General features: G+C 40.9%; 1 protein-coding gene across 3 annotated transcripts in view; it reads left to right on the forward strand.

The window, feature by feature from the left end:
• The window catches only part of THRB (thyroid hormone receptor beta), a 126,046-nt gene that overhangs the window by 55,821 nt on the left and 50,313 nt on the right, over positions 1 to 19,912 (forward strand). The gene's annotated exons all lie outside the window — the stretch shown is intronic.

Genomic DNA, 19,912 nt, shown 5'->3' on the forward strand with positions numbered 1-19,912 from the left:
AGACTTCATGTCTTTATTACCAGCAAGATGGGAAAGGCTCCTGTAACTTCTGTAACTGATGGGCTGAGACAGTCTGGGTGCCCGTAGCTCCTAATGAGCAGCACATGACACGGTGCAGAGTATTGGCAAGATTAACGAGCCCAGATTTCCTTACCACCACACTGCCTTGTCATAGCAGCACAGAGAAGGAGTGAGAGAGCATTAGCACATAGTCTGCAATGTGCCTTTGTACTGATGGGAAAATCCTGTGCAACCAGCCGCAGGAATAGATGTGAAAAAAACTTCAGGTTTCTGTTTGCAAATCAGGATTTGTGCAAGTGGTTGGGGACTGATGATTGTTATCAGACTGAAGCCCTAAAGGGGGAATCTGCCATTGGCCTTGTTTTGGGAAAATATTCCCGTACAGGAAAACAGGTCGGAATATGCTGCCCTCCGAAACTGTTCCCAGTTCTCTTGGCAGCATCAAAGGGTGTTTTTTCCTTTGTTGAAATCCCTGTCAGTAATTTTCTGACATCTTTAACAATGTGCTTCATTTTAACAAGCAAACATTATCACATAAGCCCCCTGAATTAAATAATACTAATTCTGATGTTTTCTAATCAATAGATTCCTGCTAAATTTTCCTCTGTGCTGAAAATTTCCTCTGTACTGAAATTGTTTTTTAATTGCCTTAGTTTGGAAAGCTAATGACACTTGCAATGCTTTCGGACTAAGACTTTGCAAATACCTGATTTTCATCTGAAGTTTCTAATTTTGTGATACGCACAGCTCTAAGGAAGTGTAATCTTTTGGGTAATCTTGAGATTGTGAGGATGCAGAAAGACTCACTTGAATTGAATCACATATTATAACCATTGAACTCATAATTTGGCATCTAAAGTGCTTAAAAACACCCACTGATTTCTTGTATTTCCTGACTCTTAAGGAAGACCAGAAAGATGAAATGTTAGGAGGCTGTGTGAAGTGGGATGAAAGAAGACAAACAAACCGAGTATGTGCTTTACCCTACCTTCCTTCAAGGAGATAGCACCCGCACTGGAAAGACCAGAGACTTCATTTGAGATCAAAAAGCTAAGTGCTGTACAGGACTCCTGTGTAGTTAAATACATGAAGGGATTGCTTTGTGACACCTTGTGACACCTATTTCTCAGTCTGAAGGTTATTTCAGGCTTAATTCTTGGTGTTCTTTATTGCACTTACACACGAGCCCCTTCCAGCTGCCCATAATGAGAGATGCCTTGGAGAGGAATGAAAGCAAAGTGTTACCCCTAAGCTGCTGAGCTGGGGCTGATAGTGCTCAGTTCTGGAGCCAGGCAAGCTGTATCCCTCCATGTCTCCTGAAACCAGGAGGAAATGCCCGATACACAACAGAGCAGGTTGGCAGCACTGAGGCTTTCCTATTTGTGTCTCTCATCTTGTCTGATTTGATCTCTGACTATGAGCTTCCTCGGTGAGTAGGTAGAATTAGCCAGTGTGGGTCTCCTAGCAGCCCTGATAAAGCTGTTTCTCTTTTTACATAAAATATTTAAATATTCCCTGAAAACACAGAAAGAAAATTATCGGTCTTTTCTGGGAGAAGTCTGTGCAGCATGGAACTGAAATCAGTTTGGAGTTGTTTTACATAGATTTAGAAAACAAAACAAGACAAAACAAAATATCCACCAGCTGTGAAAAAGTACTGAGAGAATGAAGCATTGCCCAGCATCAAGTGAGAGTTCATTTGGTGAGTATGTAAAAACGTAGATTTGTTCCGATGATTTACATGGTAGTACTAATTTTGTAAGACAGAAAAACATTTCAGAAATCGGCTGTCCAGCTCCAGAGCAGCTGATACTTATAAACAATGGGTTATAAACACTGGTGAAATTTCATCTGAAAGCCTTGATCTCAGGCAGTGCATCTGAGTTGTGAGACAGTGCACCAGTGAGGGCTGTGGAATTGCAAATGAGCACTGTGCTCCTCTTCTCCTGGGTGGTGTAGGCAGCTTTCTGCTCCAGGCTGCTGCCTACCTTGCCTGCTGCCTTGAGCTATCTCTGCTTTTCCATGAAAGCATATAAGCCGTGGGTAGAGAAAAATGCTTTCCAGTGAAATGGGAACAGAATCAGGATCAGACTGCTTGTTGGTTTTTTTTTTGGTTTTGCAAAGTCGAAGTATTTCAGGTGAATGTCATCTTTATTCAATCACCCGAAACAGGGAATTGATGATCATTGTAAAGAGGGTTTCACTTGAGATCATTCTTGTGTACAGCTGCTGAATGTTATATATGGGCCTCAAATAAAATCTGAGTGTTATATCGAAGACCAGGAGAACTGTGATTACCACTGCCTAAGAATTAGGAAAGTCATCCACCCATATATTCATCATGATTTTTTTAAAATAAAATTAGTGCAAGTTCTTTCCATCTGATTTAATTATTTTAAATGTTTTTGGGAATTTCAGTAGCTTGCAATTAAGAAAAAAATAGTTTTACCTGCATGTCAGAAGTTTTCCCCACTGAACAGTAACAACAAAAAAGGCATACAGGTTATTTTGTTACTTACCTTGTAAATGTGATGTTTGGCACTGCAGGGAGGTTGATCTACTTCCAAACTCTTGGCTATTTCAGTGCTGAACAAATCCTAAGAAATATAACATTTTGTTTAGCAGCTTAAAATCTTCTTCCTATGTAATAAGACAAACGCACTATGTATAAACTACCAGTAGTCCTGGGAGAGCATTAATAAAGAATGTATGGTACTGTTAAATATTCTAGTAGCTAAACCAAGCAAGAAATATGCTGGCAATGACTAACATCCCAAATCTCAGATTCTTCCTAGGAGTGCCTGGATTCTCTGGTATTATGCTGCTCTTTGTGCAATTGTTTGCATTTTGTAGCATTGAATAGTGCTTTTGCTCAGTTGTAAATGTGCTGTGAATGCAAGTGGACATTTTTTCAGCGGTTATTCAGAGACATTCAGTCACTGTGTCTGAAAAATTGAACAGATTTAAACAAAAATTGTAATTAAGAAGAGTTAATACATTTAGTGATGTTTCTGGGTTTATATCTACTGTAGTTGTCTTGGTGTGAAAGCAGTCAGATTTCTTTCTGCAGGCTGGCCTCTGGATTTTATTAAGTCTTCTCCGTAATGAACAAGCCTCTATTTCTTCTTCTTGTCTAACTCTCTTTGAGACTTGTAGAACTCCCTTTTGTTTTTGAGGATAATGACTCTGATATATGATTTCTTTTTGTTCTGTGGCATCTCACTTCAGCATTTGAACTAAACTTCAGAAGCACAGATAGCACCCAAAGATAGAACATCTGTCTGCTGTAAAACTAAGCCTTAGTTATTTCAACTTATTTCAACATCAGTAGTTTACACTCTGAGTGGGGGCACTTGGATTTGATATCTGTGAGGATAATACATTATATACTCCTTTTAAGGATAATTTGTGCAGTATCTAAAGGCAGTAATACTTACAGAAAATTTTTGTCTGTAGGAAACAAACTGAAAAGAGATCTAGGGGTTATTTTAGAAAAGCACGAGGGAAAAAAACAATTTGGAAGGAAGATACTTTTGCCTAGTTTTCTAGCTAAGTCCCTATTGTCCCCAAAATAATGCTTTCAATGTAAGAATGCAATAATTTAATGTAGCATTTTTGCTAAGAAATGGGCAATTCAGTTTCATTACCTGCTCTTCCACTTACTGAATTTGAAGACATTAACTCCTTCTTTGGGACTAGGCAAGCAGTAAAATGACTTCAGATGATTTTTCCAGCATGCATATGTTGTGTAGAGACATCTAAAAATAATCATCCCCTCCTAGCTGGTGAAATTATCCTGGCAAAGCCCCTAATACATACAAAGCTATGCCAATGGAAAAGTGCTGCTGCCTTTATCAATTTAGCTGATGCCATTTTGGGGAGATGACGCAGTGTTGGTGGGAGAGGGTTTCCTTCTGCTGGTGTGCATGTGAGGAGAAGGTCAGGAAGAGGCTGATGCTGTCAGGCTTGGTACATGCACCACCACGACAACACGGAACGCTCGATCCTTGGATGTTCTGCCGTGCCCATCCCACTCAGTCCTCCCGAGTGCAGCAGCAGGTCAGCACACACAATGTGCTCAGAACAACAGGCTGGATTGGTTGTTGCAATTTGGGACAGCAGGCTGCAATACTCAAGTGCACCCCCACCTCGTGGTAACCCCCAGACGGCCCTGGTTAACATCATCTGCATCTGCTGTTACTACTTCTGCCATTTCTTGACCATCCTTTTTGCTGCTCTTGTGCCTCTTTTCTCCACTCCAGTCTCCTGGCCAATAAACAACCCACCCTTAATTGCTTTTTCCCCACCTTGATCCCATTTTTTCCACATCCATCTCAACCTTGTAAACCTGGCCTCAGGTGACAGGATTGGCCCTGATGGCCCTGTGTGGCTGTACGCCCTGCAGGTCCTCTGCCCTCCCCCTTTTCCTGTCTGTGGCACTCAGCCATCACTTGCCAAGCTCCCTTTCACCCATCAGTGAAATCATTGAAACCTGTATAAAGGGTGCAGGAGTGACAGTCCCAGTAGACTTTATTGAGCCTGCTCAATGGAAATGAGTGCAAATGAAGAAGTACAGAATTTGGCATGAGAAGCTCTTCTTTGTGTCTTAATCCCTTGCTAGATGAACATGGTACAAAATAGCTGACGTCAGTAGAGACTCCCTTGGCTTCACAGGCCTTCCAGCAGACCCTTATATTTTCTCTTACTATCTTAATGCTGGCAGGATGACTAATACAGACAGATATCCTAAAGCTGACAAGGACATCTTAAATCTGTCATAAAGGATCTGAGAGAATACTTATTTCTACAGCGAGCAGATTTTTTATGAATTATAGCCCATTATTCTATAAAAAAGTGCAAAGATGAATCAAATCAAAATTAAGAAATATTTGTAAAATGTTGCAAAAGGATATATGATTGAAAAAAAGATAACTGGAAGAGATATACATATTTTGGCTATAGCTGTTGACCACAGTACCTGAGAAATAAAACCTAGTGGGGTTATGAAATTCCAGCAAATTGATGGATTGTAACCATGTCAGTTTGTTCAGGAGAGATGTCTGTGTTACTAAGGCATTCCTAATGATCCAGTGCTGTCAAATTCCAGCACTCAGGAACTGTGAATCAGGTCATTACTGCCAACTCTGCTATTTCATTCTGAATTTTTAAGAGGTTTTTGTGTTGTTTTTTTTTCATTTTATTGTCTGTATGTACTCAAGGACAGCATTTTATAGTCTACTGTCCCCTGTAGCTTCACAAAATGCTGATAGTATACCAGTCTCCTTTTTGAGAGACCTACAAAGATGGTTTAAAAAAAAAAAAAAAGCCTGGTTTAAAAACACATCTCATCCTGTTTCTCAAGTCTTCTTTTTCTATAATTTGGATAGGATACCTCAAAGAAAATTCTATTTTTAAGTCATTATAAATAACTTCTTATGTAAGATTCTCCAACAACTTCACAGATACTAAAAAATAAGCCCTCTCTAGAAGCCAGTACATTTTGTGCTTCCCATATACGCAAACTGCTTTGTCATTTAGACCAAAGTCTCTTAGTGGATGGCAGAGCATGAAAATAAATCTGGGGATCCTGAAATAAATCTGGGGATCCTGTTCTGATAAAGTTTTCCTGCAGCTGGTTGCAGATACCTTCCACAATCAATACAAGGTGTTCTCTCATTCTGTCAATATCTTTGGGTTTTTTCTAATTAATCTATCTGTTTTTCATAGTAGAGATACTCTGTTTTGAATTGCACAAAATAACAGAATGCTCCATGCTGTATTTTTTTTTCCACAGAAATTTCACTATGAGCTATTGCAATCTCCACATATTATATCTTGGCACAAAACACTACCTCTGCTTCTGGTTTGCATCATTAACTATCAGATTGGCTGCTCACTGTGTTTATAGGATACAACAAGAAATAGCCTGTTAAATCTGGCTGGTTGGTACAACTGATGTTGAATCATTCTGCTCCTGTGTTCTCACATCGTACAGAGAACAAAATCCCATAAAACTAATAAGCTGTAAAATAGAATTAAAGTCAAAGGCAAAGAATATGCCCAAGTGTTGTTAATAAATTGAGAATAACTTTCCTGAAGTCTAAAACAGTAAACAGTGAGAGTAGACTAGAAGTGGCTTCTGTAAAACTGTTTTGAAGTAAAGGATGCATGCCAAGCATATATGATATTAATAACAGCAGTTCTGATGGCTTATCTGTAGATCTTACTGGCATACTGTTGGAACTGAAGTGAGTATTATCATCTCCACCTTATGGATGAGGAAGCTGGGTAACCGTAAGAATAAATTTTCAACACAGAACATGAGGCAGTGCTGATTCCAATTCCCGTTGCAACTCCCTAACTTTAATTATTTTTCTGAGAGCTTCAATTGTTTCTCTTCATTATACAGAACTTGTTCTTTCAGCACAAGGTAATTTCGATAACACTGAATGTAGATTAGATCCATCTATTAATACTTATGAAACTTATTAATTCTAAAATTGCTGTGATAGATTAGCTCCTTCCCATCACTGGATGGGAAAATGCCCACATCCTTAATTTAGACTGGTGTGTTGCTTTTCACACTTAATATTTTTCTTCTTGAGACACTGTGGAAAGCAACAGGAAAAGAATGTCTCTGATGCTTATTTTAGCATGTTTCCAGATAAGCCTGGTGGGAAGTATGTGGAATATCACTTCTAAGATCATGTATTTCCACTGTCCTTTTTAATATCCATGCGATGCTGCTGAGATAAATCATGGGAAGCCTCAGTATCAGCAATACAAGGGTGATTTCCCATTCTACTTCTCATTGATGTGAATGGCATAAAAACTGTCTCTGAGTGTCTGGCTAAAATCAAACTGCATATTAGTTAACTAGAAATGGTGCTAAATGGAGGACTGAAATCTACTGAAAAAGTAGCAATTTCCATCTTGACTTGCATTTGGGACTCATTTTGCTTGTGGGTTCTCCCTTCTCTCTTTGGCTTTCTTACTGTCTCTCTTTTCAGAGCAATCTTTCCTGAGAAAAGCAGCGAAAATTCATCTGGTAATTTGACTTGGGTAATCCTCGCATTTGTATCTTCCATCCCTTACCATTGCAGTGTGTTTATGTAGAGTTTTAACCAGAAAACTCTTCAGTTCCTTGGAACTGTTCTGTGTGCTGCGCCTCTGGGAGCACTCCCTGCTTTATCACTGTCTTGCCCCTGGCGCTCCATACCAGGTGGGATTCAGCATCTTCCTGCTAACCTTTGAAGCTGTCTCTCTGCTAGGTGCCTTAAAACAAAGCTTTCCTTGAATGGTGATTGCCCCTGCTTGCAGCTATGCTCTTCAAGGATCTGTTTGTTTGTCAGGCAGCAGATGCACAGGAGCAGCACGCAGAGATGGAGTCATCAGGGCCATGGCTTTGGCATTTGGAAGTGGAGCCCCTCAGGAATGAAATGCAACATCCAGTTTTCCTGTTGCACAGCTACACAAAGAAGATGTAAAATTAGAACAGAAGGAGAGATTAATTGGAAAATTGAAAAGGAGGAGAAAGGAGAGAATTATGTATTAAAGAAAATCCTGGCTCATCCCACTGACTCAGGAGAGCAAAGAAACTCAGATTGATACCTTGGTGTTACCTCGGTCACATAGCCATCATGAAATACTGTAGTAATGAGAGTTTAATGAACTTAGTAAAAGGGGTGGATAAGATTTCTGCATGTAATTTTTGGTGTTCTTTCCAGGGAAAATGTATCTGCTCATACAAGGGTTTTGCTTCAGACACTGGGAGGATGCTGCTTCCATACTGACCTCCCTCTGCCCTTTCAAGACCCTTAATTTCACTGCTTTGATAAATACATGCTCTAAGTCATAAATAAGGGTTGAATGCAGGCAATAGTGAAACTGGAAAGATCTGAGCCAACTACTGACAAGCCAGGGGAAGCAAAACAGCTTCAGATGTGCAACTCACAACTCAGGGGAAGCAGGTGCTGCTGTACAGGCCTTACAATTGAATTTCTCCTGCTCTGTTTTTCCATGCTTTCCTTCCAGAGGCTTGGCTTCTTTGTGTGTTGTCTCCAGCATGGACCTATGCCTCTGTGCACCTACAAGCAGGCCATCCTTAAAGCTGTCATTTCTTTCAGTAATTTGGCTTTCTTTATCATTCTGAGCTTCTAGAACAGGTTTCCAAACCTCATTGTCTCAGGACAGGTCAATATGGATCTATTTATGATGGGTCATATTAAAGCATGTTCAGAATCAGCTGTTATTCTGAGTCTTACTGCACTTCCACTGCTGCTTCTTTGATTCTTTACCTTTTATAAGCAAATGCAAGCATTCTGAATGTATTCTCACTCTCTGTACAGAAGATAGATCTATTTGTGGAGCTTTTCATGGCTTCTCTCTGACAGGCTTTGCTGTCCCTGAAGGCCATCCAAAAGCTCCTTGTTAAAAAATTAATTCTCCCGTTCTCATTTACATCATGATGCAGCCCCTCATGTTCCTCCTCTGCACCTGTGAGCTGTCTCACAGTGGAAGTGCCATCACAGCAAATGCAGGGATGGGGTGTTCTGCCAAGAGTGGCACAAAGACTGGGGGGTGGCGAGGTGAGCTTCCCAGGCATGCTGCCTGTGGAGGTGTGGAGCTACTGAGATCAGCGAGGAGGGCATCAGGGAGAATGCAATAGTAGAAATCTGACAGCAAGAAAATGCTGCACCAGAATCTTCCAGCCATGTTTTGATAACTTGTAGGTGAAGGTAAAATACATAGAGGACATGGCAAGCTGAAGAGGTCAGTTGCAGATTCCTCACTGCTCAGAAAGATTGTCTTTTGGATGGGTTACTATAGGTCTTATTCAGGTGTGCTCCATAAGCTACTTTATTTATTCTGTTATTTTATTCATTTTACTCCTGTTTTCATATACTTGCTTTTCTCTGATAGAAACAGGGAAGAAAACATTTAATGTCTAGGCTGGTCTTGGATTTTAGTGTTGTTAACAAATTTTCAGAACAAAATTTATGTGGCAAGTTCAGCTAGCTAACTCTGCCAGCTAAGTCCTTCCTGTGTGTGGTCTTTATTATTTAATTGGCCCACTGTTAAGTTTAGGTAATTTAGCAATGATGTGGACTTGGGTTCTTGCTGGAAATGTATTGTCATAAGTACTAGATTTACTTACTGCTAAAGGGAAGACTGACTTTACCAATTCATACTCCAGAACATACAACTAGCACTTTTTGGTGCCTTTCTTCAGTGTATAAGGATCTAAACACAAAAAGTTATAATGAATTGTGTTTTCTTTCCTTTTTTTTTCCCCAGTGCAAGACTTACAATCTTCAAAGGTGTTTCAGAAAGCTTCAGAAATAATTAACAATTTAAAAGTAATTTCAATGCATAGAGTAATAAATGCCCTAGTTTATTACAAAAGAAATCAACCCATCCTGCATTCTTCTGGTGTGCCATTTTGTGAGACAGGGTGAGCCTCATCTCCATACCCTTGCCTTTGAGCAGCTGTGGTCTCCTGCCACTTGGTGCCAGCTGAGGTGTTCACCAGCCACCTCACAGGGATAATTCAACTCACTAACCGAGCACAAAACTTACCCAGCAAAAAGTGGGTATTTTCTGCAGAGTCAGTGAAGCGAGTCAGGTCATGCAAGGGGTAGAAGGGGGCTGTGCTACAGAGAACAAAATCTTTTATGTCTGTCCTCATTAAACATTATGCCTATCCTTAAAGTTTTCACTAGTTTTTCTAGTGTTTTGCGTGAAGATTTTTAATGGGTTGACTGTTAGCCTCATACTTAAAACTCCCTGTGTCCCATGTGTTAGGCCTTCTTTATTATCTTTATTTTGAAACTTGGCTGTTGCTACTAATTAGTTACTATTAATATATAGTTGTGTTGCATTTCAAAGAGTTGTGGCTATACAGCAAAATAAGCATTGTGGTATTGGCATTTTCTAGAGCTATTAGCATAATTATTCCTTTATTAAAAATTATTTCAAGCAATAAATTAATGCCTGATGTGATCTACATACTAGGAATAAAAAATACCCTCCTGTATTTGCAGTAAACTTTTATCCATTAGAATATGCCACTAGACATTAAAATCAAATCACCTAAGGAAAGCAGCTTAACTCCTCTTTATCTTCAGCAACTTCAGCAGTTTTGTAGAGCCACCTGTAACTCAGAGTGGTTCAACAGCTCCCCACTCATGACCCCGTACAGCCATACCAGGAACTAAATAAACCCTACTTACTAGCAATTAAAGTGATTTAATTTAAAACACACTGACAGATGCATAATGGGTTAATTAGAAAATAAGTAATTAGCAAATAGGATGGAAAAGGTTAAAAGGTTGTGGACTTTTGTTGTTTGCTTGGGAGAGATAGCGAAATCATCAGCGATTAAACTTTTTCTTTTAATTTCTGGGCTTAATTCTATTATTGTTAGCTGTAAATGAGGCAGCAAACAAGAAGAGAGGGGTAAAAACACAAGAAGAAATCACTGTTTTATCAGACATACTGAAAAGCCATTGTTAACACTTAGGCTATGTGATTTATTTCCAGTCTGCACACAAAAGTAGGCACACATCTATGATGTTTGCTCTTAATATCAGTATGTATAGATCTTCTGAGAAGAAGTAGTTGTCCTCTCCTCTCTACACTGGGCCCCCAGTGAGGTCAGGAAAAAGGGTATAAGACATGTTAGAGATTAGAACACACCTCTTAGGAAACTCTGCCTGCCTTAAAGACTAAAATCAGTGAATTACTTAGTTGGGAATATGCCGTAATGTGTTTGCTCTCAAAAAAAAAAAATTAAAAAGGAATAGGACTTTGAATACCGTAACTTCTGAGCTGTGAAAATCCTCAGCTGAAATCCAGTTAATTACATGCAGTGCTGGTTATACAGACAAAGCCATTACAGAGGGTATGAGCAATTTTCTGTTTAAAGAAAATAACGAAATAAGAGCTTCTACTTCATTTTCACAAGTATTATTCCTTCTCTCCATGACTTTTGTCTGTCCAAAACCAGAAGCAAATGGACATTTAGATCATTTTAATACAGTCATATTTTATGACCGCTAGCTTATTGCCAGGTAACTTGAAACTCTTTATTTATTTATAATAATTATAAATGTATTGATGTATCTATGAAACATGTGGTTTGTATTTTGAAATTTCAGAGAGAATGTTTGCAGAAAGCCTTCTCCAGTCTGAGCCTAATTTTTACTGAAGTCATTGAATTTTTTCTTTTGAAAAATAAGCTTTTGGGTGAACCTCAGAAATAGCAATATAAAGTTTTCCATTTCAAAATATCAATTAAAACCAGGCATGATTTTTTTCTTTTTAAATATAGCTGCCTGCTAAGCTAATTACATGTCCACCAGTAACCATTAGCATAATTTGACCAAATTTCCCATAGCAGTAACATTCTTCCATCATTCCTTGCTCTCTTTTGAATATGGCTATCCCTGTGATCATGTCCTCATCACTTCACCAAGCCACAGTTAACTCTCAACAGATATTTGTCACTCCAGCCCCATAATAATTTAACTTTACATGTCTGTCCCTCCCTTTCTATTAGTCATACTTTTTTGTGTCTCTGGTGTGCTTTCAATGTGCCTTCAGGGATGTTTTCTGCTTTACTGCTTGATATAAAGCCTGAACCTACACATCCAGAGATGCCTTGTCCTCTTTTGGTGTGTCACACTGTCATCAACACTGTCATGCCCTTTTCCCTTGAGCCACTTCTGGAGTGGCAGGCAAAGGCTCCATGTCTGCCAGTTTGACTTGTGGAAAGGATCTTGAACAGATTCTAGCTAGACTTTATTCACCCACCATAGTTCTTGTGGCTAGGGATACAGATTTTAGAAAACAACTAACTTCTGGTTCTGGTCTGTTACTTTGATTTTGTTGAAAATCAACTCCTTCAAAATTCTTTCCCAATTATAATTGAGTTTAAGCCATATATTTCATGTCTGGAATCTGTGTCAAACATTTCAGAATTCGGTGGTTTGGCAATTCAGCTATCAGTTTTTACGGAAAACAGAATCAAATTTGGAAACTCATCAAGTTACACAATAGACAAAACTCATGACGCTAAATCCATAGCTATAAAAGCATCTCTCATTTTGTTTTCCAAGGTTTTCTGCAAAGTTTTATATATTTGCACACTGTAATTCAAAACCTGCAATACAGTTAACAATTTTTCATTTAGATTTTTCTTTTCATTTTACAATTTATTATTTTCAACTAAGTGGTGACTTTCTGAAGCTCTGGTTAAGAAAAGCAGAAAGCCTAAAGCTGAATTAATTCTGTTCATATCTGAATCCCTGAAAATAGCTCAAACAAATGCCAGTACCAATCTTTAGGGTAATACTTATCCCTATTCAGAGTGACATTTGTAGATTAGAACATACTCATTTCTGCTTCACTGATTTTTTAGGCACAGCATATATAAGATGCATTGACAAAATGCATTCTTGTTAACAACAGTCATCCAGGTACCTCCCCTCCTGACATTTAGAAAATATTCTTTTTCTTTATCTATTCCATCATAAGGGGGGAAAATCACCAGTTTCAAGGAAAGTATTTGAATTTTATTATCTTTGGGATTAACTAACATCAGTCAGTTGCAGAGTAGGTAGGTAATTCAAGACAGCCTTCATCTAATATACATTTCTAAGTGAGTAATAAGAGAAATTGGCTTCAAAGATAAACTGTCCCCTGTTGAAATTTCAGGGAGAGCTAATGTTTCCTGAGTCAACAGAACAAAACAGACAAACAAGGATTAAGTTTTATGTCAAAGCTGTTGTCTGAATGGAACACCGGTGTGCTGGAGAAAGAACACAAAAACCATGAAGAATCTCAAAAAACCACAAAATTATCACTCAAATTAGAGATCTTTCGTATAAACCCTCCCCCCCCACCTTTGCTATTCTATCATTCTTGGCCCTCCAGGATCCTTGCTCAACTGGATATTTATTCAGGTTGGTAGAGGTCTTTGTGAATTAAGGCTTAAATCTTTAATGACAGAAACATCACTTAATTCACAGTTACAGATCAGCTACTCTTTGGCAAAGCTGGCTAGCTCACACAGTAACACTTCATGGTCAGAAAATCGCTCAGGGGCAATAGAAGCCTGGTTATCAGAATAGTGGCTAAACGGGCTGTCTGCAGTTCTGTGCTCCTCTCATGCCCTCCTGTGTACACATGCAGTAGGTCAAAGCAAAGTGCTGGAGAGCTGACATTTCTGCTAGGGGATGAAGTAAAGTGAAGGCTGCAGCCCATTATGCTGACCTAGTGTTAAGCTGAATGTAAGTAGATTTCTTAGAGCCTTTTACATCTTAGGGGCAGTCAGCAGCTTCAGATCACGATAATAAGTGATTTGAGATACTCTGGAAATGAGATAACATTACTCATTTCTGTAAGTACAGGGCAAGAGGAGAATTACGTATTCCATTTTCTGCTTGATGCCCAGGTGGTTTAAAGGTAATATGACAGTCTCCATCTGTGTTTTTTTCAATGATACTTACGAAACTGCCTTTCTAATCTCTTCAGGCTACTGGGAGACCAACAGACACACTAAAATTCTGTTTCTTTTTGCATATGAAGAAATACATTATTATATTTTCCATGCATAATAATTCATTATTATATTTTCCTCTTATAAAAAGATCTATTTACCCCAGTGCAGTTAAGTTTTGATGAAATCATAAAAACAACTTTTATCTTGCTTCTGTCTTGCATTACTTTATTTTGTGGTGCTGTGTTGGTTTTTTTTGTAGCTATATCAAATCAAACAGCTTTATCATTCAGGCTGTCCTGCAAACCATATGCCAGATCCAAAGCCTTACTACAATTACTACAATTCTTCCTTACTACAGGAAGAATTAGTTTTTCTGTCTAATGCAGTAGAGTTTATCCTGCAGATCTGCTTATTGAAACACAAGAGCTTTCAAAAACCTGTTAAACAGTGAAGTTACCGTTATCTTTTATGAGACTTATTGTTAGCATGTAATAATTTTCTGGCTCTCATGCTGTAAAAAAAATCTGCTGACGCCTGCACAGAGCTGAGCATGAGTTGAGTCTGTGTGAAGGGGATATTACACAGAATTACTGGACATTCCTATTAAAAAGCTCAATAGCTCTTTGCTTTTTTGTTCTTATGTTTTGGGATAGATTGCAAATATTTATACAGATAGTGCACTGTGGTTTTGATTTTATGCTTTATTGCATGTTTTTGTGTCCTCATGAGCTGAGCTATACTAGCAATAAAAAGCATGAGTCAAAGCCCACTTCTGAGCTTGTGCCTACAAGCTAGTTTTTATGGGTGCTTTTCATTAAACATATTTGGAAAACTAGATAGATTTTTATTTCTCATGCAATGCACAGTTGTTCATTATGTTTTGCAAGGGAGGAAATACTGCTGGCTCATGATAAATGTATCATGTACCATAAGCCACAGTCTAGTACATTTTATACTGAGTACGTATAACTTGAAAACCCTTTGTACAACTTGCTCCAAAATAATAATTTTGCTTTGTTGTTAGATATTGCAATATTAAATATTGAAACTAATTTTTAAATTCAGTTAGGCATCAATACAGCCTATGGGCTACCTTGTAATTTTTCCTGATGCTCTGGATTTTTCACTAAAGATGAATTTAAAAGTGAGAGCAACTTTCACAAAGGTAGTTTACAGAACAAAATATTCAGATGACAGATCCCATCATTCATCACTCCCAAGCCAAAATAGCCCCCGAGAAAAAAAACAAAGTGCCATAACTTGTGGAATGGCAGGGCAAGAGGGCTGGTGTCCTTTGGCTCTCGCTCTGGCTATGATGGAGCTTTCCCCCTGTGCCTGGTTCCAAAACCTACATGCTTTGCTATCCCCTCAGTGCTGTCATCAGCTCCCAGGATCTGGGCAGGCTTCCCCCTCCCTGTTCTGGGTCTGCCAGCAGCTCGCCCCTCTTCTCAGCCTCCCTGGAGATGGCCCAGCGCCTGGCAAGGGTTGTGTAAGAGCATTGTGTAAGAGTGCCAGGATAAGGCAGAGACATCGGGAGCTGCAGCTAGGGTTACAGGAGGGACTTGTGCAAATGAGCCAGGTTGCCCCATGGCCCCTCATCGGGCTTTTACAAGGGGATGTCAAAGAGCAGTCCAGCAAGGAGCTGAGCAGCTTGTCAGTGCTTCTGAAAGGTGCAAAAATGCTTTTCCCACCTGTTCCTGCGTTGAGAAGAGACAGGAGGCAGCAGTACTTGTCCACCCTGTGCAGCTGCTTGATGAGTGGAAGGGAAGCCTGGGGCCTTCCAAAAGGTGTGTGGTTCATGGTATGGACAGGAACCAGGATTCAAACCGCAAAATTGCCCTGGCCCTGGCCTAGAGGCAGCCACCATTTAAAGCTGAAGCCTCAGAATACGGTCAAAAACACCCTCATCCCCTGGGAGCACACTCCTGTTAGATAACCATTGGTTAATATGACGCATTCCTGTGAGGGAGAAGGCACTTGGTGAAAGTGGGAAAACACCTAACTACACCAATTAATTCTAATTGGTTAATCGCCTTTCATTATGGAAAAAATAAGGATGTGCAGTATTTGGCAATATGGCTAGACAGTGCTTCTTTATTGGAGACCAGAGCCTGAGAATTAATTCGAAATATCATCTATTCAGACCAGAGGAGCTCAAGATTCCAAAGATGTCTCTTTTTAAAAATTTATTTAGGGCCAGTATAAGAATATTATTTTCCTGGAGCAGGGCTGTAGATCTGAAACACAACTCCTTACCAGGATGCAGTATGCATTTTGCTGCTTTTATTTGAGGTATTCAATGTGATCAAGAGGACTACCTTGTTTAAAAAAATAAGAAAATGTAGGGTGTGATGCCAGTGATGGAGAAGGAGCACAGTGCTCAGTCTGCTGCTGGAACTCTCTGGCAGGGAGGTCATGCGGGATGTGAGATAGCAGCCTCTGAATTGATGCTGCAGCACTCAGGGACTGTGACTCAGAGCCATGAGACCTTGGGTAGCTCTTTTGTGGGCAAGTAAGTGCTCAACACACAAAAGATAATCTAACAAAGCCTGCTCCCTGTGACGTTTGCAGATCTTGGCCATAAAAATTGTGTCATTTGTGGCAACAAAGGGACTTACTCTGCAGTGTCCATAAAGACCCCCAGACATTTCTGGCCTGATGTAGTGGAGACTCGTCTGTGACTCATCCTCATCCTTCCCATTTGTGCCTCCTCACGTACTTTTTAACTGTAGACTCTTAAAAAGAACATGATTTCCTCCAACATCTTACACAACTACGCCTTCAAGAGGAACTGGCTACAGTTAATGTAGACACCGCTTAATGTTCTTGCTCGTGTGAAATGGAAGCTGTGTTGTGCCTTCAGAAGGCTGTGCTATGTAGGTGCTAGAGTAGATAAATAGTTCTGTATTTCCACAATGTTTCCATCTATGGGCCACATTCCTTGGAAAGAAAAATAGGAAATTACTTCTGGCATATAAAATGCAGTTTAAGAGCATCCCTTAGAAAAGTTCCCAAGACATTTGGGAAGATTATTAAAATCATAAAAGATTTTAATTATCACTATGATTTTAATTATTATTTATTACTATTTAAATTAATGGTTTAAATAATCATCATAATGATGATTAAAATCATCATCACAAAGCAGGCATTACAAATGGGCTCCATTACTGTGTGTCTTTTGGCAGTTGCTAAATTGACCTAGTAGAGATGCCGGGTGGGCAGGATGCTGTACATTTACAACAACATCAGGACCTGCTCCAAGAAACTTTAGGCCGGTGTGAGGAGAAAAAGAGGATGCACACTCTCAGTTTTAAACCGTGGCACTCAAAAAGACTGCCAAAGCCAGATATGCTAGTGTAGTGCTTCAAAACAAAAGACTAGCTTTTCTTGCAGTTATTTTGTAATTAGGTTTTTTTACTCAAGTGACAGCTGCTTTTATGCCAAGTCCTCGTCTCATCAGGGAAAATGGCAAAACTCCCAGGATAACTAGAATTTTTCTCTTTGTACAGAATTCATTGAAGAACATTGTATTTATCCTTTTTATCATCCTTTTTAATAGATTGGTGCAAAACCAACAATTTTAGGTTTAGTAAGTAATTATTTACAGGAGGGGCAGAATTTTTGTTTAAAACACTCAATTGTTTGCTTCAAGTGTGCTTGTGTGTCATTGAGTCACTAAACCACAATTAAATTCTGGGAAATGGCTTATTGTTGAAGTTCACAACATCCCATGATGTGGTGGGATGGGTCAGAGTCTGATTTTAATTGGAGGCCTGATCTAAATTTGTATCCTCTCAAATCTGGATTGACAAACTCTGAAGGATTTTGAAGTTCCACAAGATGTCAGCAGCAAAAAGAATGGCCTCTGGTTGTGTGGTTTGTACATGGAAATATCAAGCAGAGCATTGCTCTTCCCTTATAAGATTAAAGAGATTCTGTCTTGTCCAGGAGCCCAGATGAAGCCTCGGGTGGCTTGCTTGGGAGAAAAGATGAGGTAAAACCGCATTGTCAGACTGGAGGATATTTTACCAGTTCACAGACTTGCTAGGGTTGGAAGGAACTTCTGGGGATCATCCAGTCCAGCCCCCCCCACCAAGGCAGGGTCATCTAGAGCAGGTTGCAGGTGACACAAGAACGTGTCCAGACGTGTTTTAAATGTCTCCAGAGAGGGAGACTCCATGACATCCAAGGGTAGCATGTTCCAGTGCTCGGCATCCCTGGTGTAAAGAATTTTCTTCTGTAAAACTTTTGCATTGTGTTTGCTTTGCAAATAGAATGAACATTATGTCCTGAAATGAGTAATTTCCATTCAATATAATACATTACAGGGAGAAATAATTTCAGATTACTAGGGAATTAGAAAGGACAAAATAAATTTTCTCCCCTGGGAAGCGGTCACAGTCGCAAGCCTGTCAGAGCTCCGGGAGTCGGAGGCTACAATCTCACGCACGTGGTGCCATCTGCAGAATCGCAGAATCCCAGAATCTGCTGAGTTGGAAGGGACCCATCAGGATCACATTCCTGGAGTTGTCCTGTGCAGAGCCAGGAGCTGGACTTCGACGATCCTTGTGGGTGCTTTCCAGCTCCGGATATTCTATGATTATGGGTTTGTTTGGGGTTTTTTCCCCTACTTTTTTATGTGGGAGAGGGTGTGTATGTGTGTTTGTGTCTTGTGGGGGTGTTTTGTGTGGTGCTGTTCCCTGGGTTTTTCTTGGTTCTGTATTGTTTCTGGGTTTTTTTTTTTTTTTTTTTCTAATCATGAATAATTCCGACCTTTGGAGTAGCAATTAATTTAATTTAAAGCTATAGGCAGACATGCCCGGTTTAGTCAAGGAGGAGCGGCGTGATGGAAAAGTCCGGGAATGGCGCTCCGGGCAGCGCCGCAGGCCGCTCCCGTGCGGCCGCCAGGGGGCGCTGCCGCGCCGCGCCGCGGGCGGGATCGGCCTGAGGGAGGGCGGGGAGGCCGCGGCTGCGGCCGGAGCCCCTTCCCTGCCGGAGCCCTTCCCTGCCACGCTTCCCGGAGCCCCTTCCCTGCCGGAGCCCTTGCCTGCCACGCTTCCCGGAGCCCCTTCCCTGCCGGAGCCCTTGCCTGCCACGCTTCCCGGTGCCCCTTCCCTGCCGCGCTGCTTGCCCTCGGTGGGCGCGGGGCATGGCCTTGCCTCACACTCCGTGTCGAGCAGCGGGGCGCGAAGCGGCGTCCCCCGCACACCGCGTGTACCTGAGCGGAGCCCCGCGAGTGGGAGCGCCCCGCAGGCCGATGGGCTGAGGGGAAGCGGCGGGGCCGCGTCCTGGGTGCTTTAATTACCCGGTGCTGCCGCTCACCTCCTCTCTCGTTCTGACCCCTGCCTAAACACAGCTCGGTGTTCAGCCCGCTGCTAGGGGAGGATATTTATTTCAAGGGAAAGGGTCCCTGTGTGAGGAAACAGGGACAGGGCTGTGGCACTGAATGGATGGAGAGAAATAAAATCCACAGCTTTGTTAATAAAGACCGGTGTCTTACCATGAAATGGTGATCAGGACAATTTAAGAAAGTTTCTACTTCCTCTCTAAAATGTCACTTCCACGCTAACATTAAAAGAGAGGTATTTTCTGTTCATAGAGTCACAGAGTCAGCAAGGTTGGAAGAGGCCTTTAAGATCATCCAGTCTAAACACTCCAACCCAAAACTACCACCGTAACCACTAAACCACATCATCCAGCACCACATCCAGAAGCCTCTTAAACCCCTCCAGGGATGGTGACTCCACAACCTCTCCAGACAACCTATTCCGATGCCTGACTGCTCTAACAGTGAAAGATTTTATGTAAAATCTCATCTGAGTCTCCCCTGTCTCATCTGAAGGCCGTTTCCTCTGGTCCTCTCAGTGCAGTCACACCTCAATACATTCTCCTTTTGGGTGGCTGTAGGTAGGGATGAGGTTCCCCCCAAGCCTCCTCCAGGGTAAACAACCCCAGCTCCCTCAGCTCTTCCCCACTGGACATGTTTTCTTCATGAGCCTTGTTGCCCTTCTCTGGACATGCTGCAGCACCTCGATGATCTTTTTAAAGTGAAGTAAAACTCACCCAAAACTGAGCACAGTATTTGAGGTGTGGCCTCACCAGTGCTGAGTAGAGGAGGATGTTCCAGAGAGTGTGACTGTTCTCAGGCTAGTTTTCCACAGGCAGTATTGGGGTCACTTGTAGGCCCGGGATTTCTTACTTAAAAATTCTAATGAGATCTTGTCGCTATTCTGGAGTAATGCCTTTAGGATTGTCTCTGCTTGGGTTGGATTGTTGGCGCTTAGACTAGGGAGTGAGCTGGGATCATCTAGCTGGGCACTGTGTTTTGGGCAGGGATGGCTAAACAAGGGCATGCTGCCTGTGATGCCTCTGTGTGAAAAACAT

This window comes from Passer montanus, unplaced genomic scaffold (assembly GCF_014805655.1).
Source record: "Passer montanus isolate IOZ18808 unplaced genomic scaffold, ASM1480565v1 scaffold10, whole genome shotgun sequence".
Taxonomy (NCBI): Eukaryota; Metazoa; Chordata; class Aves; order Passeriformes; family Passeridae; genus Passer; species Passer montanus.